The 25,156-nt window shown below is 42.0% G+C and overlaps 1 protein-coding gene across 10 annotated transcripts in view; it reads right to left on the minus strand.

The window, feature by feature from the left end:
* Positions 1-25,156, minus strand: part of plekhm3 (pleckstrin homology domain containing, family M, member 3) — a 149,660-nt gene that overhangs the window by 118,773 nt on the left and 5,731 nt on the right. For 3 of the 10 annotated variants that reach the window (XM_072261312.1, XM_072261322.1, XM_072261323.1), the window contains exons 2-5: positions 17,024-17,134; positions 13,542-15,781; positions 2,201-2,232; positions 549-693 (exon numbers count right to left, since the gene is read on the minus strand). The gene's annotated coding sequence lies outside the window, so the exon portion shown is untranslated. Of the gene's footprint in view, positions 1-548; positions 694-2,200; positions 2,233-13,541; positions 15,782-17,023; positions 17,135-24,453; positions 24,495-24,547; positions 24,625-25,156 lie in introns of those variants that run through there. The other 7 variants (XM_072261314.1, XM_072261315.1, XM_072261316.1 and 4 more) reach the window with 7 other exon arrangements.

Genomic DNA, 25,156 nt, shown 5'->3' on the forward strand with positions numbered 1-25,156 from the left:
AAAAAATCTGTGATTTAATATTCGAGTCTTCTGACCCATCTGTATGATGCCACTATGAGTCATTTATGGGCTGTACATTTCATTCTGTGTTTCTACACTATTCAATCCACGAAGAACAAAAATCAAGTTATGCCATTTTGACAGCTCAAACCTATGCAAACAAAGAGTTAGTGGTTCTCTTACTATGTTCAAAAGATTAATTACACTTAGCAGTTGAGAAGACAAATATTGTGGAGTAAAGTGATCAAAAATACATCTAAAATGTTAACAACAAAAACAAAATATTCCTATCACCATATAAAAGAGATCTCATGTTTTATCTTCTTTTAGAAGCTCCTAATGTGCAACCAAAGCAACACTTTGTTGATCTGCTAGCGTGTTAATAGTGTAGTAAGTTAATAAGACTTGAATTCTCAGGAACTATGTTGTCACAGAACAAGTGAAGTACTTGCTTATAGATTACTGCTCATATGACTAGTTATCTAACCTGCATCACACAAGTTGCACATATGTTCCTAAAGAAAAATGACAGCTAATTGACAGTTTACCATCAGTAAAAATATTCCCAGGCTGCCTTTTGTGGTCTTGCTTCTCAAAAGTTTAACTCTGATGTCTGTAACGAAAGCACGTTATAGCCCTTTTTCCACTGGTTTTTCATTTCAGGTATGTTTGACAGGTGAAACTGGTTCATCCCTAGAAGAAAAACAAAGATGACTTTCATTGTGTTTTCACTTGTGATAACACATTAGGCATTAATTTAAAAATGTAAGATAACTACCTTGTAACATTTTAAAAAACTTACAAGTCCAATAAATCCTTTAATTCAAGCAAGCTGTAAAATAGTACGCTACTTGGTTCAGCAGTAAATCAGCAGAAACTACCCTATAGCCCATGATATTAATGAATAATTAACCCTTTTCTTACAAAGGCAGTAATGTCCTCGGTCTGTTAGTAGAGGAGGCTACTCAAAGTAATAAAGCTTGGCATCTAATTGAGACATGCAGATGATTCATAATGAGAACAATAAATGGTAGGGAATGAATTACAGGCTGGAATCTAATCAAGCAGTTTGGATAGCTTATATTTAAGGTTAATGGATACTGCTTCATAGATTATAGGCTGTTATCTAATTGAGGGACTCTGGCAGCTCACCAAATCATGGTAGAGAATGATCTCTGGGGTTCAATAATATCCCTTAGTTGATTTTTCTAAATGATGCAAATTGTGTTGTGTATGGCATTGTATATGCCTCTCGAAAGGTTTTACTTCCCCTGTCAGCTTCATTTTCTTCATGTGCCAGAACATGCTTCTCTGCCCGCGTTGTGAACTAGCTCTCTGAATCTATTCCAGTTTTTAAACGGCTAGGTTCTTTGCAGAATCTGTGTATAGCACTGTCAAGTTGGTGGTGAGGGGATGGCAGAGCAATCTTTGCCCTGTAAGGAGCCGAAACACTTGGATAGCTAGCTAATTCACAATCCTGAGGTTGCACAGGTTGATAGGGTGTTAAAGAAAACAGATGGGATGCTTACCTTTATTAGTCGAGACACTGAGTTAAAGAGTCAGTAAATTATGATGCAGGTTTATAAAATTCTTTGCAGGATGCATCTAGAGTATTGCATTTATTTCTGGTTGCGCCATTATAGGAAGAAAGTTCAGGCTTGGAGAGGGTGCAGTAGAGGTTTGCCAAGATGCTGCCTTGTTAGTGGGCATGTGCTATTAGGAGAGGTTGGACAAACTTGGACTGTTTTCTCTGGCGTAGTGGAGGCTGAGAGGTAACCTGATAGAGGTTTAAAGTTATGAAAGATATAGATGGAGTAGACAACCATATTTTTTCCCAGGGTTGAAACATCTAATACTAGGAGGCTTGCATTTAAGGTGGGAGGGGTTAAGTTCAAAGGAGATATGCAGGGCAAATTTTATTTTTCAAATGCAGAGAGTGGTGGGTGCCTGGAATGCATTGCCAGCTGTAGCAGTGGAGGCAAAATACAGTGGTGGCATTTAACAGGCTCTTTGATACATGATCATGCAGAGAATGGAAGGATATGTACTATACATTGTGTAGGCAGGAGGACTAGTTCAGTTAGGTGGTTAATTACTAGTGTAATGAGTTCAGCAAAACATTCTGGGCAGGAAGGCTTGTTCCTGTTCTGTACTGTTCTATGTTCTATTACCTCTGAATAAGATGGTTGTCAAAACTTACCAGAAGTATAACTGCTTTTAATGTTTCCAAAACTACAAACAAAAAGAAAATAAATCAAAACTAAGGAAAGCAAGCAATTAAAAGTTTAACAACAAAAAATGTGAAATAATTAAAAACATGAGTAAATTTAATTAATGCAATAATATCAGAGTGGCACCTTGGTGCGGTTGGTTGAACCACTGCCTCATAATGCCAGGAGCTCAGATTTAATCCCCTGACCTCCAGTGCTGTTTGTGTTGAGTTCCTGTGTCTGTGCTGAAATTTTGTGCTTCTAGCATGTAAATGACCTGATATTTGATGTTCTACTTGATTAAAAATCAATGGAGTCACTCCACTGGTACTAAATTTAAACTGGCGCAACTTCAGCAGACAGATTCTACAGCTGAAGTACTTGAGAACTGCTGCATGTTTATGCACCACTACCAGAACAGTTTGGGATGAGTCACAAGATAGTTGAATTAGGCCATTTGGCCCATCGAGTCTGCACTGCCATTTAATCCTCATCTATGTCTTAGATCCCTCAATTCTCTTCCCAACCGTATCATGTCCACTATCACTAAATCACTATCACTATCCACTTTGGGAAGCTTCTGCATTTGTGCAGAATACCCAATTTAATGAGCGCTGATATACCAACAAATTCCAGCAAGTTCATGCCCTAATTGTTCTACTTTGGTGAACAGCAACAGGGGAGAAGCATAATGGGCATGCACAAAGAAACACAGTTCAGAAATTTGCTTGTCACTTCACAGTTCTTTGAAATCTTGCACCTTCCTATTATTTATTGACAAACTTTCTCCCCCTCCCATTTATTTGATGGCCTTCAGAGGGATAACTCCTTCAGTATCTTCCCTAACAATGGACCGAATTTCACTAACTGTGGCTGGTAATTACAAAGGCAGTGCAAGTCAACAGCCACTCATATTCATGTTCCTGACTTTAAACAAAGGTGCAATAGGCATGGCACAAATGCATTTGTTTCTCACTCTATCACAGAATTACATGTGGAATGCACTGGTGGAGAATGATCATATTGGAATTCCCCAACGTAACATTGGGAAATCTGTTTCTACAATTCTGCACCAAATATAGCTGCTATGTATTCTATTTGCATTGTATTCCGTGTTGTACATTGTTTATTATGGTAGCTAAGTCACATGGATGGGGCATGGTAAAAGTGAAGGATTTAGTTACATGTTCATGCTTCATTCTCGGTAGTTTAGAGCTGGGGACCGTCTATCTTTTGTTGACTGCTTTACTTTGCTTAATTACATTTGAAACCACTTAACTCAACTTAACTTCGGTTAAGTCCATTTAATATCGCTAGATTTAGTTTCATAAGTTTCATTGCTTCATGATTGTATGTTTTGCTAATTGCCGATAAAGGATAAACTACATTTCTTTGACATTTTTTTAAATTGACCGGAAGGTGCATCACACAAGATAACTAACTACCCATGTAGTCGCCAGTAGCCGGATTGGTTTGTTCGAGTTACTGCTACATTTTGCCAACAAAAGATTTTGACGGTTATACCAAACGAACATCAGCATTTGGAGGTGTCGATGAAATTAAAGGCACCACAGTCAGGAGCAGCTTGTGGTAAGTAGTGAGCTTTTGTTGATTCATGCTGCGTATTTGGAATGGTCACTATTGACCGCAAGCTCTATAGTGTGATGTTTGCTTAAGAGTTCGGCATTTGGTTCTGAAATATTTCAACTGCCGACATCTGAATTGAATGCCATTATTTTGTCTGGTTTGTGCACTTGGAAAACAACATGAGTCAAGTTGGAAGCAGTGACTTTGGAGTCAGGACTAAAAGAGAAATTAAGCTTACTGGAAAAGCTTTGGTGAGTAAAATTGACAGTGTTTGAATGGAATATAATAAAACTATTAAGAAGATTAATGGTTTAATTGCATTAATTAGAAGTTTTTTTTACACAAGAAAAGCAAAACGTCTCGCAAGTGCAGTCTCATTTGAACAATTTAAAAAATCTTTGTGAAGATGTTGCTAAGCAACATAACATGTTGTTGTCTTTAATGCCTATCTCAGAGTAAGATAAACAAACTGAAAACTTTGCAAATATTCAGACTTTTATTAATACAAGCACAGCAGAGGCTGAAACAAACATGCGATGTTGAAGGTTAAGTTGCTGGAGTAAATAACAACATTTATCAAGCCACATAGCATGCTTTGACTAAGTAAAAAGCTGATGATTTTCAGGATGACATATGACCTGAAGACAGTGTGTCTAATGTGCTTGTAGCAAGTTCTATTATGAGCAGAGCATCCCATGCATCTGATAAGCATTAGAATGGAGGTAGATTTAGTCAAGTTATGCAAAAGGCAACAAGTATGGAGGGATAAACATATACAGGAGACTACACTGGGAACACCGGACACAGTACATGACCCCAACAGACTCACAGTTGAAGTGTCGCCTCACCTGGGAGGACTGTTTGGGACCCTGAATGGTAGTGAGGGAGGAGGTGTAGGGGCAGGTGTAGCACTTGTTCTGCTTACAAGGATAAGCAACAGGAGGGAGATCCGCGGGGAGGGACGAATGGACAAGGGAGTTGCATAGGGAACGATCCCTGTGGAAAGCAGTAAGTGGGGGGAGGGAAAAATGTGTTTGGTGGTGGGATCCAGTTGGAGGTGGCGGAAGTTACAGAGAATTATGTGCTGGACACTAAACACTGCTTTGGGGTCATTTATTATGTCTGGTGCTCCCGACATGGCTTCCTGTATATTGGTAAGACCCAACATAGATTGGGAGACTGTTTCGCCGAGCAGCTACGCTCTGTCCACCAGAACAAGTGGGATCTCCCAGTGGCCACCTATTTTAATTCCACTTCCCATTCCCATTCCGAAATGTCCAACCATGGCCTCCTCCACTGTTGTAATAAGGCCACACTTAGTTAGGAGGAACAATACCTCATATTCTGTTTGGGTAGCCTCCAACCTGGTGGCCTGAACATCGATTTCTCAAACTTCCAGTAATGCCACCCCTCCCCTTTTCGCTCTCTCATGTTGTCTCCCTGCCTGCCCATTGCTTCCCTCTGGTGCTCTTCTTCCCCCGTTTTTTCTTTATTTCATAGCCTTCTGTCTCTTTCACCAATCAACTTCCTAGCTCTTTGCTTCATCCCTTCCCTTCCAAGTTTCTCCTATCATCTGGTGTTTCTTTCTCCCTTCCCCCATCTTTCAAATCTACTCCTCAGCTTTTTTTCTCCAGTCCTGCTGAAGGGTTTCGGCCTGAAACGTCAGCTGTGCTTTTTTCCATAGATGCTGCCTGCCCTGCTGTGTTCCTCCAGCATTTTGTGTGTGAAGGCTTCAGGTGCTGCGGGTGTTAAAGGTACTGTGGTAGGACAGTTCAATGCTGTGAGTTCTTATGTTGACATGGCACAGAGATGTCAATGTGGATTCATTTGTTCCTGAAATGTCTATGAGCCACAAGTTTGGACCCCAAGGGGTAGTTCAGGGTGTTCACTCTCAGTCTCCACTAAGGAGGCACTTTGAACCTATGCCATATCCAATAGCACAATGTGCTTCTGAGGACATTAACTTACGGTATAGTAACACTCATGTTTCAGATGATAAAAGTCTACATAGTGTGTTGGAGGCCATACGGACGCGAAATGAAGTAGCAAGTTTAGTGCTGAAATAACAATGCATTGCATCACTGCCTAAAAGAGAGAATCAAATCTTCAAAGGCAATCCATTGCAGTATCATTCATTTACAAGGGTTTTCAAGAATAGCATTGAAGGCAAGCCTGATGATTAAGGCAATTGTCTCTATTTCCTTGAACAGTTCACTGGAGGTGAAAAGTTGCCAGTGGGCTGGACCGGAGCAAGGATATATGAAGGCCAAACCTTTTACCATACCAACATTTTGGTGATGAGCAGAAAATTGCTGCAACCTACATGGAAAAGGCTGCTTCTTGGTCATTATCAGATCAGAAGGCGTGAAAGCTTTTCAAGATTGCAGTCTTTTTCTTAGAGGCTGTTGCAATGCTATGGAAGAAGTGCTGGACATGTCTGCTAATATGACAATTGTTGTAAAGAAATTGCCCTATAAACATAGTGAACAATGGTGATTGGTGGTCTGTAAGCTTCAAGAACAGCACAACCACAAGATTACTTTCACCAACATTGTTGATTTTATTGAAAGACAAGTCAAGATTGCTACACACACACAGTGTTTAGGAATATACAGGATGCTCCATCACTGGCAATAAGCAAAGGTGCAAAGAAAACTAAATCACCAATTCGTTCTGAAGCTAAAGGAAACAACTGTGGGCTACTGTGAAAAATAAAGATAAAACTGAGCCCAAAGCTAATGAAAGGGAAATGGTCTCACCAGCTAAAGGTGTTCTCTGTTCTGCCAGGGTGAACATACATTGGAATCATGCTCTCAGCTGGAGAAAAAGGTTCCTAATGAGAAGATTGCCTTCCAAAAAGAAAACGGTGTCTGCTTTGGATGTTTGTGTATGGGATACGTCAGCAAGGATTGCCTTTCATGCAAGGTATGCAGTGACAAACATCCAAGCGGACTTCATATTCACTCAGAAGAAAAGTGTGAAAATTTGAAGCAAGCCGTGAAAGAAGCAAGCTCAGCAGTGGGTAATGCCCTGGTATCTAATGGCCTTACAGGGTCTGGTGATCATGATTGTAAACTTCCTATAATTCCGGTTCAGGTGAAGTCTATGAAGGGTAACAAGACAGTGGTTACTTATGCTTTTCTAGATCAAGGAAGTACAGCACTATTGTAAAGTGAGCTTCATGAACAAACTTAATCTGACAGAAAAGACAACACGCATTTTCTCACACCGTGAGTCAAGAGAAGGCTGAGTAGCTACAATGTTTCAGGATTGAAAGTGTCTGGCTCAGATAGTGTGAACTACTTGACATTTATATGCAGGAAAGTATGCCTGTTCACAAAGGGAACATTCCTGTCAGAGGGATATTCAGAAATGGCCTCACCTGAAGCATATTCATTTGCCAGACATTGAGCTGCTGTTGGGGATGAATGTCCCTAAAGCATAGGAGCCATTGCAAGTGATTCACACTGTTAATGATGGGCCTTTGCAATCAGAACAATGCTGAGTTGGACTATTAGTGGACCACTGATAGGAGACTATGGCAATGGAAAAAAGAAAGCTGACAGTTAACAGGATTTCAGTTTTGCATTTGGATGAGCTTTCGCAACAACAATTCCAGGCATTCAGGAGGAACGACCTGGTTTTTCAAGAGAGATCACAATCCAGGATAGACCGCTTACTAGAAACAGGACATTTATTAACAAAACTTAGTTAAGACCAAAGTTGGGCCCTTGAAGACAGAAACCGGTGAAATTATTATGGGGAACAAAGAAATGGCAGATGAGCTGAACAGGTAGACAGATGAAGGGATTAAAAGTAACATTAGCCAATTTGCAGTTGACACAAAGCTGGGTGGCAGTGTGAAATGTGAAGAGGATGTTATGAGAACGCAGGGTGACTTGGACAGGTTGGGTGAGTGGGCAGATGCAGTTTAATGTGGATAAATGTGAGGTTATCCACTTTGGTGACAAGAACAGGAAGGCAGATTACTATCTGAATGGTGTCAAGTTAGGAAAAGGGGAAGTACAATGAGATCTAGGTGTCCTTGTTCATCAGTCACTGAAAGCAAGCATGCAGGTACAGCAGGCAATGAAGAAAGCTAATGGCATGCTGGCCTTCATAACAAGGGGAGTTGAGTATAGGAGCGAAGAGGTCCTTCTGCAATTGTACAGGGCCCTGGTGGGACCACACCTGGAGTATTGTGTACAGTTTTGGTCTCCAAGTTTGAGGAGGGACATTCCAGCTATTGAGGGAGTGCGACGTAGGTTCACGAGGTTAATTCCCGGGATGGCGGGACTGTCATATGTTGAAAGATTGGAGCGACTGGGGTTGTATACGCTGGAATTTAGAAGGATGAGAGGGGATCTGACTAAAACATACAAGATTATTAAGGGATTGGACACGCTAGAAGCAGGAAACATGTTCCTGATGTTGGGGGAGTCCAGAACCAGAGGCCACAGTTTAAGAATAAGGGGTAGACCATTTAGAGCGGAGTTGAGGAAAAACTTTTTCACACAGAGGGTTGTGGTTCTGTGGAATGCTCTGCCTCAGAAGGCAGTGGAGGCCAATTCTCTGGATTCTTTCAAGAGTTAGATAGAGCTCTTAAAGATAGCAGAGTGAAGGGATATGGGGAGAAGGCAGGAAAAGGGTACTGATTATGGATGATCAGCCATGATCACAGTGAATGGTGGTGCTGGCTCGAAGGGCTGAATAGCCTACTCCTGCACCTATTGTCTATTGACATTAGTGCGAATGTTAAGATTTTATGTCTCTTGTGTCTTGGCAGCATGTAGTTGTATTTAATATAGTATAATAATTAAGGGCTGGAGTGTAGGAGCTATGCATCTGTTTTTAACTGCATTGTATTCTGTGTTGCACGTCAATGATGGTAATTAGTCATGTGGGTGGGGACATGGTAAAAGCAAGGGTTTAGTTACATATTCGTGCTTTGTTCTCAGCCGTTTAGAGCTGGTGACCATCAGGTATCATATCTTTTGTTGACTGTTTAACTTTGCTTAATTACATTTGAAATTGCTTTACTCTCTTAACTTCGCTACCATTCAGAGTCCCAAACAGTCCTTCTAGGAGAGGCAACACTTCACCTTTGAGTCTGTTGGAGTCACATCTATTGTATCTGGTGTGCCTGGTGTGGCCTCTTGTATATCGGTGAGACCCGATGTAGATTGGTAGATTGCTTCGCCAAGCACCTACTTTCCATCCACCAGGAAAAGTGTGATCTCCCAGTGGCCACCCATTTTAATATTGCTTCCCATTCCCATTCTGACATGTCCATCCATGGCCTCCTCTACTGTCATGATGAGGCACAGTCAGGTTGGAGTAACACCTTATATTCTGTCTGGGTAGCCTCCAACCTGATGGCATGAACATCGATTTCTCAAACCTCTGGTAATGCCCCTGTTGTGTATGTTACACAACAAAACTATAAATAAAAATGCTAGACACTGGAGCTAAGTTAACAGGGCTTTTTACTTACGGAACCCGAACTGAACTCATATATACAGATCAATATGCGCCTCATAGCGCATGCTCAATACGATGTATTAGAACAACATAAAGTAGTCCTATATTATACAGTAGGTTATATGGTACAGCCCTTCTCTTTTCCCCATCCCCTTTATCCTCTCTCACCTTATCTCCTTCCTTGTCCATTGCCTCCTTCTGGAGCTCTTCCCCCTTTTTCTTTCTTCCATGGCCCTCTGTCCTCTCCTCCTAGATTCCTCCTTCTCCAGTCCCCTATCTCTTTCACCAATCAACTTCCCAGCTCTTTACTTCACCCCTCCCCCTCTCAGTTTCAGCTATTACCTTGTTTCATCCTCTCCCCCACCCCCACCTTCTACCTCTGATTCCTGGTGAACGCATCTTACAGATGCTGCCTGGCCTGCTGCGTTCACCAGCAACTTTGATGTGTGTTGCTTGAATTTCCAGCATCTGCAGAATTCCTGTTGTTTACCTCTGATTCCTCATCTTTTTTTTCTTCAGTCCTGCTGAAGGATCTCAGCCTGAAACATTGACTGTACTCTTTTCCACAGATGTTGCCTGGCCTGCTGAGTTTCTCCAGCATTTTCTGTGTGTTGCTTGGATTTCCAGCATCTGCATATTTTCTCTTGTTTATGATTGGATTAACTTCGCTTAATTCAGTTTAATACCACTGGTTTTAGTTTCATAAGTTTCATCACTTCAAGATTCTATGCTTTAGCTGCTACTAAAGGATCGATTATATTTCTTTGACATTTTTTGAACAGTATTATTGAATTGATCAGCGGGCAGGTCATACAAAATAACTACCCGTAGGGTTGCCAGCAGCGGCACTGGTTTGTTCGAGCTGCCCTTACACCAGCCATAGCTGTTTTTGGATTAAGTTTCTGTCCATTTAAATGCAGTTTCCTGAGCTGAAGATGAGGAGAAGGAAAACATGTTAAGTTATTTAACTTAATTCACTTTTTAAAATTTATATATATTTTAACTTGGCTCTTTTTAAATTTATTTAAAGCTATTCTAATGGCCTTTTAAATGCCTCTGGTGAGAGTCAGATTGGGTAAGAATGGGAAGAGGGGGCATTGAGATGCACTTGGTCTGCACAAACTCATTGGTCTCTAGTACAACTAGATGTCCATAAAAGAATGCTGCCCACCAACATATTCCATTTGCAAGATCATGGGCCAAGGGATACATTGGAGCTTGCTGCAGCCAATGCAAAGGCTTTCTGGGGAAGGACGACAGTCTAAGGTCTTGCTGCCACTTGATGCTGACAGGCTAAGCACTCCATGAAGCTTTAAGTGGCAATGTTGCTCTGTACACCAAATTTGCTACTGTTACCAATGTATAGAACCAATAAGCTATGAATGTTTAGACTGAACGACATAATGAGTGAAAAGAAAGCTATGCATCTCTACAGGAGAAAATAGTTATGTTTATTTTAATGGACAAAGATTATTTTTGAAATGTGAAAAAAGTCAATGTATCATAAACACATAAGATCCAATTTTCCTGCTGAGTGATCTTATTCAAGGCCATTGACAATCAGCTTTTCTGTTCTGGGAGAGGTGAGTCACCTGATCCAAACCCATGTCATACCTGTCAGGAAAATTGCTGACTGCTCAAATGCGTGAGATAGGAAAGGTGCAAACTTAAACACAAGAGATTCTGCAGATGCTGGAAATCAAAAGCAACATACACAAAATGGTAGAGAAACTCAGCAGGTCAAGCAGCACCTATGAAAATGAATAAACAGTGGATGTTTCAGGCTGAGACCTTTCATCAGGACTAGAAAAGAAGGGGGAAGATGCCAGAATAAAAAGGTGGAGGGTGGGGAAGGAGGAAAAGCTGGAAAGTAATGGGTGAGGCCAGGTGGGTGGGAAAGGTAAAGGGCTGGAGAAGATGAAGGGTCTTGGCCTGAAATGTTGACTGTTTATTCATTTTCACCGATGCAGCCTGACCTGCTGAGTTCCTTCAGCATGATAGGAGAAGAAAGAGGACCATGAGAGAAAGAGAAGGAAAAGAGGCACCAAGGGGAGGCGATAGGCAGGTGGGGAGAAGAGGTAAGCAGCCAGAGTGGAGAACGATAAAGGGAAGGGGGAGGGAAAAAGTTTAAAAGGACAGAATTACTGGAAGATGAAAATGATGTTTATGCCATCAGGTTGGAGGCTGCCTAGATGTTGTTTCTCCAACCTGAGAGTGGCCCCATCGTGGCAGAAGAAGAGAACGTGTTGGAATGGGAACTGGAATTTAAGTGGTTGACAGATGGAGTGGAGGTGCTTGACAAAGATTGATTTGATCTTCTACATTGGTGAGACCCAACGTAAACTGGGGGACTGTTTTGTCAAGCACCTCCGTTCCACCAAAAACAGAATTTCCTAGTTGCCAACCATTTTAATTCCTACCCCAATTCCCGTACTTTTATGTCGGTTGCCACAATGAGGCCACTCTCAAACTGGAGGAGCAACATCTCATATTCTGTCCAGGTAGCCTTCAACCTGATGGCAAAAACATCAATTTCTCCTTCTGGTAAATTTTTTCTCTTTCCCTTCCCCTTCCTCTTCCCACTCTGGCCTCTTTCCTTTCTCACCTGTCTATCACCTCCCCCTTGTGTCCTTCCCTTTTCTCCTTCTCCCATAGTCCATTCTCCTCTATCACATCCCTTTATATTTCCCACCCACCCACCCACCTGGCTTCACCATCACCATTTAGCTTGTCCTCCTTCCCTTCCCTCTCCATTTTATTCTGGTGTGTTTGCCTTCCTTTCCAATCCCGATGAAGGGTCTTGGCCTGAAATGTTGACTGTTAATTCATTTTCACCGATGCAGCCTGACCTGCTGAGATTCTTCAGCATTTTGTGTGTGTTGAGGTGGAAATTTAACTGATCAGGTTATTGCATAGGTACATGATGAATGCACTCTCCAAAATGGGGTTCGGAGAGTAAATCAGGAACTGATTGGGAAACAAATACTTTCCCCATCAATTCTGGAATCCAGCAAGTCTACCCAGTCTCCCATCTTGTTTGTGTGTTGCATAGAAAACTTTGCCACACTCACCAGGAAAGATGCAGGCTTCAGTGAGATGACAATGTCTAGGCAGTTGGGGCAGTTAGATCAAAACTTCATTGTAATAATGGTCAGCTGATTGATCAACGTTTTCAACCAGTCTGAGCTAGTTTTGGGTCCCCCCGAGTCAATCGCAGGAAGAGTCAGGTCATGATTCTTAGCAACTCATCTAACCGATCTACTGTTCCCTTCACTATCAAGTCTGTCTACCTGAAGGTGTTGGCGATCTGTTCAAATTCAGGTTTATTGTCATTTCAACCATATATACACACACTACCAAACAAAACAACATTCCTCTAGACCAAGGTGCACAACACAGTATATGTAATTCAGAAACAACACAAAGCAATATTACGACAAATAAAATAAAAAGGTGCATGTACATACAAGTTAAAAAGTAAACTGTATAATGCTACCAGTGCTTCATATGTGGTGAGACCTGGGGGACCATCCCATAACCTGGGGATATGTGGTGGACCTGGGGGACCAAACTGTTTCCCATCCTAATCGTCCTTGTCCTAATGTTTTGGTACCTCCGACCTGATGGTAGGGATCAAAGAGATTGGTGGATGGCCGGCAGGGATCCTTGACAATGCTAAGGGTCCTGGTACTCAGTGCTCTGAGTAAATATCTCAGATGAGTAGAAGACAGAACCCGATGATTCTCTCAGCAATATTTACAATCCTTTGTAGAGTCTTGCAGTCAGGTGCCTTGCAATTTCTATACCAGACGGTGATACAGCTGGTCAGGATGCTCTCAATGGTGCTTCTGTACAAATTGGTTAGAATGGCGGGAGGGAGAGGGGAGCCTTACTTGCCTCAATCTCCTCAAGAAATGGAGATGCTGCTGTGCTTTCCTGACTAAAGATGTGGAGTTGAGGGACCAGATGAGATTGTCCATTATGTGCACTCCCAGACACTTGGTGCTCCTAACTCTCTTCACGGTGAAGCTGTTCATCTGCAGTGAGGAGTGGTCAGCTTGCACCTTCCTACCATCCTCTGTACCATCTGGTTCAGAAGGGCCAAGACATGGGACAAGAGTGGCTGGAGGGATATGCAAGGTCCAACAGAATTTGGAGATGTGGGAGTAGTCCTCCTTTTTGATGGTGGGCAGGATCCTAGTCATCAGGTGTGAGGTGTGAGGTGTTCTGAGTGTTGCTCTATGTGGCATAAGTGGCCCTTACCCCTGATCTGTGCCATTCAGCCGTCAGAGCACTTTCTAATTCATCCGAAGATCCCAGATGAAGTACACCTGATGGGTCATGATGCACAAGTCTCTAGAGAACTGTGGAGAAGAGCATATCCAACAGTGCCCTCATATTGATGGTGTGTAATTACATCAAGCAGTACTCAGAACTAAAGTACACAAACACAAGGTTCAGGACATGTCCAGGTTCTACCTGTCCTAGGTGTTGTTAGAGATGAGCCTGGTTTCATTTTACACAATGTCTCAATCAATTGGACATTGCTGCACTACCCATCCTTTGTGGAAAAGTTTCTATAGATAGTGTTCAGGAAACAGGTAGGATGCAGAAGAACTTAGTCAGAGAAAAACTTAGGAGAATGGGCAAGAAAGTGGAAAATAAAATACAACGTTGGAAATTGCATGGTCATGCACTTTGATAGTAGAAATAAATATGAGGACTATTTTCTAAATGGGGAGAAAATCCAAAAATCTGAGATGCAAAGGGATTTCGGAGTCCTTGTGCAAAACACCCCAAAGGTTAACTTGCAGGTTGAGTCAGTGGTGAGGAAGGCAAATGCAATATTAGCATTCATTTCAAGAGGTCTAGAATGCAAGAACAGGAATGTGATGCTGAGGCTTTATAAGGCACTGGTGAGACCTCATCTTGAGTATAGTGTACAGTTTAGGGCTCCTCATCTTAGAAGAGATGTGCTGGCATGGGAGAGGGTCCAGAGGAGGTTCACAAGGATGATTCCCAGATTGAAAGGGTTATCATACAAAGAACGTTTGATGTCTCTGGGTCTGTACTCACTGGAATTTAGAAAGATGAAGTGGGATCTCCTTGAAACTTATCAAATGTTGAAAGACCGAGACAGAGTAGATATGAAAAGGAGGTTTCCCATGGTAGGGGAGTCTAGGACAAGACGGCACAACTTCAGGATTGAAGGATGTCCATTAAAAACAGAGGTGCGGAGAAATTACTTTCATCAGATGGTGGTAAATCTGTGGAATTTGTTGCCACGAGCTGCTGTGGAGGTCAAGTCATTGGGTGCATTTAGGGTAGAGATAGATCAGTTTTTGATTAGCCAAGGCATCAGAAGGTATGGGGAGAAAGTAGGGGATTTGGGGTGACTGGAATAATTGTTCAGCCATGATTGAATGGCGGAGCAGACACGATGGGCTGAATGGCCTACTTCTGGTCCTATATCTTATGGTCTTATAAACACTTCTAACCTCAAGTCCACTAGGCCATGGTCAGCACTAAATGTCTTGCAAGCCCTGTAGGAGAAGGACACAATGGATTCTGTGGGATAGTTTCCTGAGCAGATTGTCAAAACTATTTGACACAATACCTCATTGCCAAGGCTGACCAGCAAGCACCAAGACTTAATTTAGATGGCAGTGGTTATGGGGTTCTCCCATTCAGATCCTTCCTGTGAGCTGGGATCTCACCCTAAATGCACACTGCCCTCCTGACTGCTGCAATAAGGATGAGCCAATTGCCCACCTCCTCGTTGACTGTGCATTGTAAGCAACCTCGACAAAGTTTGTTCCAAGTGGCTGCAGAACAGGGAATTTTCTGAACTACAGGCTGTTCCCTGGGACACAAACCGAGACAAGCATCAAGTGTTACTGTAAGATCATTCTCAGTGAAAAACATATTTTGATCTGAATGAAACTTGTTGGTCTTCTAGCACAACCAGATATGCATACGTGAATGCTGCTACCCGACATATTCCAGGCTGCAGGAGTACATGCTGGAGGGATGCACTAAAACTCAGTGCTGTCAATGCAAAGGGATTGTGAGGAAGAACAGCAACCCAAGATCCTGTTGCCACTAAACACAAAGGTTTTGGGCTCTGTGTAACAACCCACAAGCAGTTCAAGGGTATGGCCATCCATAGGCAATAAATGGGTTCAGTTTTTATACTTGTCTATAATTTGGAAAATACACAAAATTTACTCAATATGGTAGCCATATCTCCATGTGATTTTAATACATAGCATCAGAAGCACACAAAAATGATTTTAAAAAGTACAATTACTAAAATTGGAGAAGAAGAGGAAATTAGCTCTTCCATTCATATGAATGAATGCTTGTACATCATACTTCTTAATTTAATAATATGTGACATCATTTTTACGCAGTAACGTCCATAAACCAGGTGTTCATAAACTGAGGAAAGTCTGCAGATTGTTCAAAGAGGCGATGTGAGTGGCACTGGCTCTAACTTGACACTGTGAATATATTAAATATATATTGTATGTGTTACTATGAACATACTGATTTAACAACAATAAGTGTATAGATTTGATGACACTATGAAAGTAAAGAAAACCAGGTACCGTTTTGTTTCTTGTATATATTTTTATAAAAAACTTCTGAAATTAAAAACATCATTTTAACTGGACATTGCCTACACTCTGTACCTCCTACCCCCTTCATCTCCCTCCACTGGAGGATGATACATTATGGCAAACACAGATTGATACAAATGACCCTGAACAAGCTTCCTGCCTTGCATTCCTACAGGACATCCCATCACAATGTCACATTGGAAATACAACAACCTATGCATTGCAGACTCTGGAAAGGAAAAGCAAATAAGTAATGACTAGATAATAGGTTGTTTGTTATTAGCTCAGAGCTTAAGGCCATAAGATATAGGAGCAGAATTAGGCCATTTAGCTCATTAAGTCTGCTCTGCCGTACCATCATGGTTGATTTATTATCCCTCTCAACCCCATTCTTCTGCCTTCTCCCTGTAACTTTGAAGCCCTTACTAATCAAGAAGATACCAAATTCTGCCTTAAATATACCCAATGACTTGGACTTGGCCTCCACAGCCGTCTGTGACATTAAATCCCACAGATTCACGATGCTCTGGCTAAAGAAGTTCCTCCTCATCTGTTCTAAAGGGATGCCTTTTTAGTTTGAGGCTGTGTCCTCTGGTCCTGGACTATCAGAAACATCCTCTATCTAGGTATTTCAAAATTTGATAGGTTTCAATGAAATCAAGATACCACAGTAGTTAATCCTACACATTCAAAATAATGTGTCCTTGTGAAAAAGGATGCTCAAATTTAATGTCTCATCCAAAAGATGCCACCTTTAATGGTGCAGCATTCCCTCAGTACTGCACAGGATGAGTCAGACTGGATTACGTCATTCACGCCTTTGGGATGTGACAAACTCTTAATCTCCTGAATTAGTTAATAAACACAGCTGAAAGTTTATAGATAATATTCTGACTGCCAGGCACACAATTAAGACAATCTCACCTCCTGTCGATTAACACCCTCTGCAATTCAGTTTGTTCTAATGTTGTTTGCCTTCTGCACCCCCACTCCTGCTTCTGGGATTACTAATCTCAGACGACATACAGCTCATGCTCAGCAATTCATTATTTCCCTTGGTCTTGCAAACTCAGCATTGTCACCACATATTCCCTGAGTTCTACATTCATTGCTCACAGGTACCTTTCTGTTGAGACAGGCAGCTGCACCCCAAGTTCTAGGAATTCTCTTCCAACATCCCAGCCCAGTTGTGTTCGGCTCTGCTGCACAGATCCAGTAGCAAATCCTGTATGGCTGAGTGGAAAGAAATAAAAATAACCATCCTTTGGACCTGAGAGAGATGACCTCATTGATTTCAGAACGCAGCAGTGATCAAGCTCTATCAACATTACAGAAGCACGTTGCAGAGAAAAGGCTTGCCCTTGTAAATCCTGAGGCATCAATATTTAACAGGCATTACGTAATCAAAAGCCAATCAGGTACTGCGACTGTGCATATATGACAGAAGCAGAGAGAGGAAGAAGGGAAGCTGGTGTAGGTTTAGAAATAAAATAATATTCAAACCTCTTACTGACTATTAAACTTATCATGTTTGTTGGCAATAGATTTACACCACTTACAAGTTCTGTTAAGGAGGAAGAACAAAGCTTTATTATAAAGAAAAGGCATAGCAAGCAATTGCATTGTAAATAATAAACACAAAAGATTCTGCAGAACTGGAATCTAGAGTGATATGCACAAAATGCTGGAGGAAATCAGCAGATCAGCCAGCATCTGCGGAGAGGAATGAACAGCTGACGTTTCAGGCTGAGACCCTTCATCAGGACTTTGTAAAGCCCCAGTTCCGATGCAGGGTCTTGGCCTGAAACATTGACTATACCGTCCCTTCAACCAGATGCTCCTTGACGTACTTAGTTCCTCCAGTAGATTGTTTATTGTTCCAGCTAGTGAGTTGGGAGAAGAACATCAGAAACAGGAGAGTGACCATTAAAAATGACAGTCCCAAACAACAAGGCTGTACAAAGCTGCAGCTCAATGACCTTCATCTTGTCAGGGAGAGTGAGGAGTTGATAGAGAGGAGTTACAGGCAGGTAGTCACACTGGGGCCACGGGAGGCAGACAAGTGGGTCAAGGTTAGGAGGGGGAATAGGAAAAATCAGGTAATAGAGAGTACCTCTGTGGCTGTGGCTGTGCCCCTTGACAATAAGTACTCCTGTTTGAGTATTGTTGGGGGGGGGACAGCATACCTGGGGGAAGCAACACTGGCCGTGCCTCCGGCACAGAGTCCAGTCCTGTAGCTAACAAGGGTAGGGAACAGAAGAGGAGGGCAGTAGTAATAGGGGACTCAATTGTTAGGGGGTCAGATAGACGATTATGTGGACGAAGTCCAGAGACCCGGATGGTAGTTTGCCTCCCTGGTGCCAGGGTCCGGGATGTTTCTGATAGCGTCCATGAGATTCTGAAGTGGGAGGGAGAGGAGCCAGAGGTCGTGGTACATATAGGTACCAATGACATAGGATGGAAAAGGGGAGGGGTCCTGAAAGAAGAATATAGGGAGTTAGGAAGGGAGTTGAGAAAAAGGACCGCAAAGGTAGCAATCTCGGGATTACTTCCTGTGCTATGCGACAGTGAGAGTAGGAATGCAATGAGATGTAGGATAAATGCGTGGCTGAGGGATTGGAGCAGGGGGCAGGAATTCATGTTTTTGGATCATTGGGACCACTATTGGTGCAGGGGTGACCTGTACAAAGGGGACGGGTTGCACTTGAATCGTAGGGGGACGAATATCCTGGTGGGGAGATTTGCAAGGGCTACTGAGGTGACTTTAAACTAGAATGGTTGGGGGGAGGGGATCAAATTAAGGAGACTAGGAGAGGGGAGGTTGATGTAGGGGAAAAGGAAGAAAAAGATAACAAAATTTGCTCCATTAAGGATAAACAGAGAATGGGAGGTGGAGAGTTTCTTAAATGCATCTATTTTAATGCTAGGAGCATTGTAAGAAAGGTGGATGAGTTTAGAGCATGGATTGATACCTGGAAATATGATGTTGTAGCTATTAGTGAAACATGGTTGCAGGAGGGGTGTGATTGGCAACTAAATACTCCAGGATATCGTTGCTTCAGGTGTGATAGAATAGGAGAGGCAAGAGGGGGAGGTGTTGCATTGCTTGTCAGAGAATATACAACAGCGGTTTGGCAGGATAGATTAGTGGACTCGTCTAGGGAGGCTACTTGGGTGGAACTGAGGAATAGGAAAGGTGTTGTGACGCTTATAGGGGTGTATTATAGACTGCCTAATGGGGACAGAGAACTGGAGGAGCAAATTTGTAAGGAGATAGCAGATATTTGTAGTAAGCACAAGGTTGTGATTGTGGGAGATTTTAATTTTCCACACATAGACTGGGAAGCCCATTCTGTAAAAGGGCTGGATGGTTTGGAGTTTGTCAAATGTGTGCAAGATAGTTTTTTGCAGCAATACATAGAGGTACCAACTAGAGAAGGGGCAGTGTTAGATCTCCTGTTAGGGAATGAGATAGGTCAGGTGATGGAGGTATGTGTTGGGGAGCACTTCGGGTCAAGTGATCACAATACCATTAGTTTCAGTGTAATTATGGAAAAGGATAGAACTGGACCTAGGATTGAGATTTTTGATTGGAGAAAGGCTAACTTTGAGGAAATGTGAAAGGATTTAGAAGGAGTGGATTGGGCCAATTTGTTTTATGGGAAGGATGTAATAGAGAAATGGAGGTTATTTAAAGGTGAAATTTTGAGGGTTCAGAATCCTTACGTTCCTGTTAGGTTGAAAGGAAAGGTTAAAAGTTTGAGAGAGCCATGGTTTTCAAGGGATATTGGAAACTTGGTTTGGAAAACGAGAGGGATCTTCAATAAATATAGGCAGCTTGGAGTTAATGAGGTACTTGAGGAATATAAAGAATGTAAAAAGAATCTTAAGAAAGAAATTAGAAAAGCTAAAAGAAGATACGAGGCTGCTTTGGCAAGTAAGGTGAAAATAAATCCAAAGGGTTTCTACAGTTACGTTAGTGGCAAAAGAATAGTGAGGGATAAAATTTGTCCCTTGGAGAATCAGAGTGGACGGCTACGTGCGGAGCCAAAAGAGATGGGGAGATTTTGAACAATTTCTTTTCTTCGGTATTCACTAAGGAGAAGGATATTGAATTGTGTAAGGTAAAGGAAACAAGAAGGGTAGTTATGGAAAGTATAACAATTAAAGAAGAGGAAGTACTGGCGCTTTTAAGGAATGTAAAAGTGGATAAGTCTCCGGGTCCTGACAGGATATTCCCTAGGACCTTGAGGGAAGTTAGTGTAGAAATAGCAGAAAATATTTCAAATGTCATTAGAAACGGGTATGGTGCCGGAGGATTGGCGTACTGCTCATGTGGTTCCATTGTTTAAAAAGGGTTCTAAGAGTAAACCTGGCAATTATCGGCCTGTGAGTTTGACGTCAGTGGTGGGTAAATTGATGGAAATGTGAGGTGCTATATTTCGGTAGGACTAATCAAAATAGGACATACATGGTAAATGGTAGGGCATTGAAGAATGCTGTAGAACAGAGGGATCTAGGAACAATCTAGCATAGTTCTCTGAAGGTGGAATCTCATGTGGATAGGGTGGTGAAGAAAGCTTTTGGTATGCTGGCCTTTATTAATCAGAGCATTGAGTATAGGAGTTGGGATGTAATGTTGAAATTGTACAGGGCATTGGTAAGGCCAAATTTGGAGTATTGTGTACAGTTCTGGTCACTGAATTATAGGAAAGATGTCAATAAAATTGAGAGAGTACGGAGGAGGTTTACTAAAATGTTGCCTGGGTTTCACCTCCTAAGTTACAGAGAAAGGTTGAACAAGTTAGGTCTTTATTCTTTGGAACGTAGAAGGTTGAGGGGGGACTCGATAGAGGTGTTTAAAATTATGAAGGGGATTGATAGAGTTGAAGAGGATAGGCTTTTTCCATTGAGAGTGGGGAAGATTCAAACAACAGGGCATGAGATGAGAGTTAAAGGACAAAAGTTCAGGGGTAACATGAGGGGGAACTTCTTTACTCAGAGAGTGGTAGCTGTGTGGAACGAGCTTTCAGCAGAAGTGGTTGAGGCAGGTTCAATGTTGTCATTTAAAGTTAAATTGGATAGATATATGGACAGGAAAGGAATGGAGGGTTATGGGCTGAGTGCAGGTCGGTGGGACTAGCTGAGAGTAAGAGTTCGTCACGGACTAGAAGGGCCGAGATGGCCTGTTTCCACGCTGTAATTGTTTCTGGTTATATATTTTAGGACTTTGAGTGTCTCATGTCTTTGATATCTTCAAAGCTATCAATAAGATTGGAAGAGTGCAGAGAAAATTTACAAGGATATTGCCAGGACTTGAAGAACTAAGTTGTAGGAAAGGTTGAACAGGTTAGGACTTTGTTCCCTGGAATAGGAGAATGAGGAGAGATTTAATAGATGTATACAAAATTATGAGGGGTATAGATGGGGTAAAGGTAAGCAGGCTTTTTCCACTGAGGTTGGGTGATACTCTAGAATTACAGGTCATAGGTTAAGGATGAATAGTGAAATGTTTTGGAACTTCTTCACTCAGCGCGTGGTAAGAACATCAAATGAGCTGCCACCTGAAGTGGCGGATGCATATCAATTCTAGTATGTTTCAAATACTGGCAATAAAGTGATTCTGAACTGATATCCAACAGTATTGGCAGGAACACACATAAAAATTGCTGGTGAATGCAGCCGGCCAGGCAGCATCTATAGGAAGAGGTACAGTCGACATTTCCGGCTGAGGCCCTTCGTCAGGACTAACTGAAAGAAGAGCTAGTAAGAGATTTGAAAGTGGGAGGGAGAGGGGGAGATTCGAAATGATAGGAGAAGACAAGAGGGGGACGGATGGAGCTAAGAGCTGGAAAGTTGATTGGCAAAAGGGATATGAGAGGATCATGGGACAGGAGGCCTAGGGAGAAAGAAAGGGGGAGGGGGGGAACCCAGAGGATGGGCAAGGGGTATAGTGCGAGGGACAGAGGGAGAAAAAAGAGAGAGAGAGAGAGAGAGAGAGAGAGAGAGAGAGAAAATAAATAAATAAATAAATAAATAAATAAATAACGGATGGGGAACGAAGGGGAGGTGGGTCATTAACGGAAGTTAGAGAAGTCAATGTTCATGTTTATGTGTGTTGCTTGAAATTCCTGCATCTGCAGATTTCCTCGAGTATAGGCAGGAGACAGATTTCTATTTTTTTGGCATTGTGCAGATTGGGAATCCAACTGGTCCAAATGATATGGCTGCAATGAGTTAAAGAATGGAAGTGCTTCTTATAGTGTTGCATGTCAGCCAAGCTGCTGCCTGTAGTAGCAACCTTAGGCTAACCCTCAGTTGATCCCCACCAGGGTCCACATCATCTCCATGGCATTTGGCATGAAGTAGATGGCTGGCTCAGAGACTGGAGTGGGGAAAATGGTTTTATAGCAGGTTGACACCAATATGGCTTGTGTAAATCGAATGACCTGTTTCAATACACTTTGACACCAGTTCTGTTCCATTAGGAAAGGCTGGGACAAATGCCCTAACAAACTGAAAAACTAGGAATGTAGAGTGATATTTCCCCTGGCTAGGCTGTTCACATTCCTCAAAAATTCAGTCATTTAGGACAGAAACACAAAAATAATGATTCATTAACCAAGAGGGATGGAGAGGTTCAGTCACTGAGATTAATTCCTTTAATATTTAAAAGAATCAATCAACGATATGGGGTTAATAGCCTCAAGGTAGAAGATCAGCCATAATGTTATTGAAACATGATGCAGTAAAGAGAAACCAAATGGTCTCTAACTGTATTGCAATGTAACAAGGTTCTCAGGACTTCCACATGACCTGGCATCCCTCAGCATCTACTCCAGCTCTCCACAAGGTGCAACCACTTCCCCATATAATTATGGGAGATAATAGAGCAACCGCTCCCTCATTTAATTATGGGAGATCCCATTCCAATATATAGGACAGTTGAAAACTCTGAACCCCACCATCTTCCTCCTGCTGATAAACAGTATATGCAGTTAAACGTAAATCTTTCAAAGACAAATAAGCTTTGCCCTATGTAGCCAATCGATGGTTAACTGCTGGTTGTTGCAGCGGTTACAGAGTTGTCATGGCAGGGCTCAGTTCTAGTGAGAATTCATCTTTGCAGGTTTCTTAAGTACCAGTGGGGTGATTGCTCCAAATGGGACAAATATGAAATTGTTTTTGCATTCAGTGGAGACTCAGAGATGCACTGCATTGACAACGGGCCACTGGGTCTTTTCAGGCCCATACTCAACTCTGCGTGCTGGAGGAATAAAGTGTCCCATATCAATCTCATTTGGTACAGACAATCTCCCTTATACAGAAGGGAAATGCTGTTCAACACGGGACAATTGGCAACACAAGATTCACATGCTAACCTTCCACCTGGGTTACTGTCTCCAAAGAGAACAATTCTCACCCCAAATTATCACAAAATTGCCTACCTCCAGTCCCGTGTAATTGACCAGACTTCATCATTTGTTTTGTCAGTTCAGTACTCCAATGACTGCACCGGTGGCCATGAACTCCCAGTGTATAGTTTTTGGTGTACGTTATGCTACTTTCTGCTTACCATTCACCTCTCCTCACTGACCAACAATGGATGGTATACTGAAGCTTTTAAGATTGGTATCCATGTGCTTAAGGCGTCTCCATAGCATTAATCTGGTCCATAACCACCCATATACAGCCACATCCTCTCTGTACAATCTATGCCACTGTTTCCATTTCCACTCCATCACCACGACAGACCATACCTTCAAATGGCCAGCATGGTGGCCCAGCCAGAGCTGCTGCTTCACAGCTCTGACAACCTCATTCAATTCTGGCTCAGGTGTTGTCACCGTATAGCGTTTGTACGGTCTTCCTAGTACCAGCTGGGTTTCATATGAGTACTCCAGTTTCCTCCTATATCCCAAGATCCGTGCAGTTTGTTCAGTTTATCCGTTGCTGTAAACTATCCCTTTTGTGTGGGCAAGTAGCAAATTCTGATGGGAATGCTTGGAGAATAAATGGAGATTATTGTGACCATCGGCATGGGCTCGCCTGTTGCCTCTGATCTGTATCACTCAATAACTCCATAATAGCTTGGTCCCCACAAGGTCATTCTTTATCCAAAATTGTTCCTGTTTTTCTCTCCTCCACCAAGATCCCCCTTCAGTACATTTCCTTACAGTTATTTTTGATTTGCTGTCCATCATCCTAACATTTAAATATCCAGGTTTCGCTAATGTTCATCTGAACAAAGAGAAGAAAGAGTGGCTGATTTGGATGTCATCCTTTGTGCCACCTCAGGAGGCAATGAACAATTGAAGGTAAATAGATTATTTTTCCCCCAGTTTCTTGCTTAGCCTTTATCTCTGTACCAGCACCTCTGGTTATAGCCATCTGTTCATTACCACATCTGCTTCATGCATTCCAAATGACTACACTTCAATAAGATGCATTTTGGGTCATCCCAAGGCAATTGCAGTGGCATATAAATGTCTTTCTCTCAGTGAAAAAATCAGCTTGGGGCTGTTTACAGTTGAAATGGAATAAACACTCACCAACAATAAACTTCTAAGATCCCAGAACAACCCTCCAGCTCTTAAAGACATAATAATAAAAAAAGTTTAATTAACATCTCCTGTGCAAACTTACCACAGGCATCCGTAACACATGAAAATCAATGATGTTCCACCTCAGACCTTGAAAACATGATTAGGAGCTCTTGAACTCTAAGTGCGTGTCAGTAAGGATGCATTACTCATTACAGACAGGAAACAACAGTGAAAGATACTCCTTTCATTGATGTGCACAGGGTAGTAAGAATACAAATTTATCCTGATAATTAAAACTACCCTTTCTCTTGCATCTCTCTCCAGTCTCAAATTATTCAACATATCAGCCATGATATCAGGAATTGGGAAGGCTATTTTGAGCACAGTCTGCTCCAGTTTGGATGACATTTGAAATGCTCAGCTATGCTTTCCATACAAACTCCCTCATGAGACAGCAGAGGCAATCAGAGAAGAGACTGTTGATTTGGCTCCTTTTGTCCAAAGGAGATGGTTTTGTATCTATCATCATATTTCTCAATTCTTTCTATCTTGACAAAACTAAATAACTCATATTTTGACCTGTTTCAAACAATTATTAGTTTGTAAATTACAGTCTATCATGGTACAATGCATCATGAACAAAAGTACACTCATAACACAAACTTAACACATTGGGACCAGTACATTTTGGCCCACTTAAGTGCTAATG

This window comes from Mobula birostris, chromosome 6 (assembly GCF_030028105.1).
Source record: "Mobula birostris isolate sMobBir1 chromosome 6, sMobBir1.hap1, whole genome shotgun sequence".
NCBI lineage: Eukaryota > Metazoa > Chordata > Chondrichthyes > Myliobatiformes > Myliobatidae > Mobula > Mobula birostris.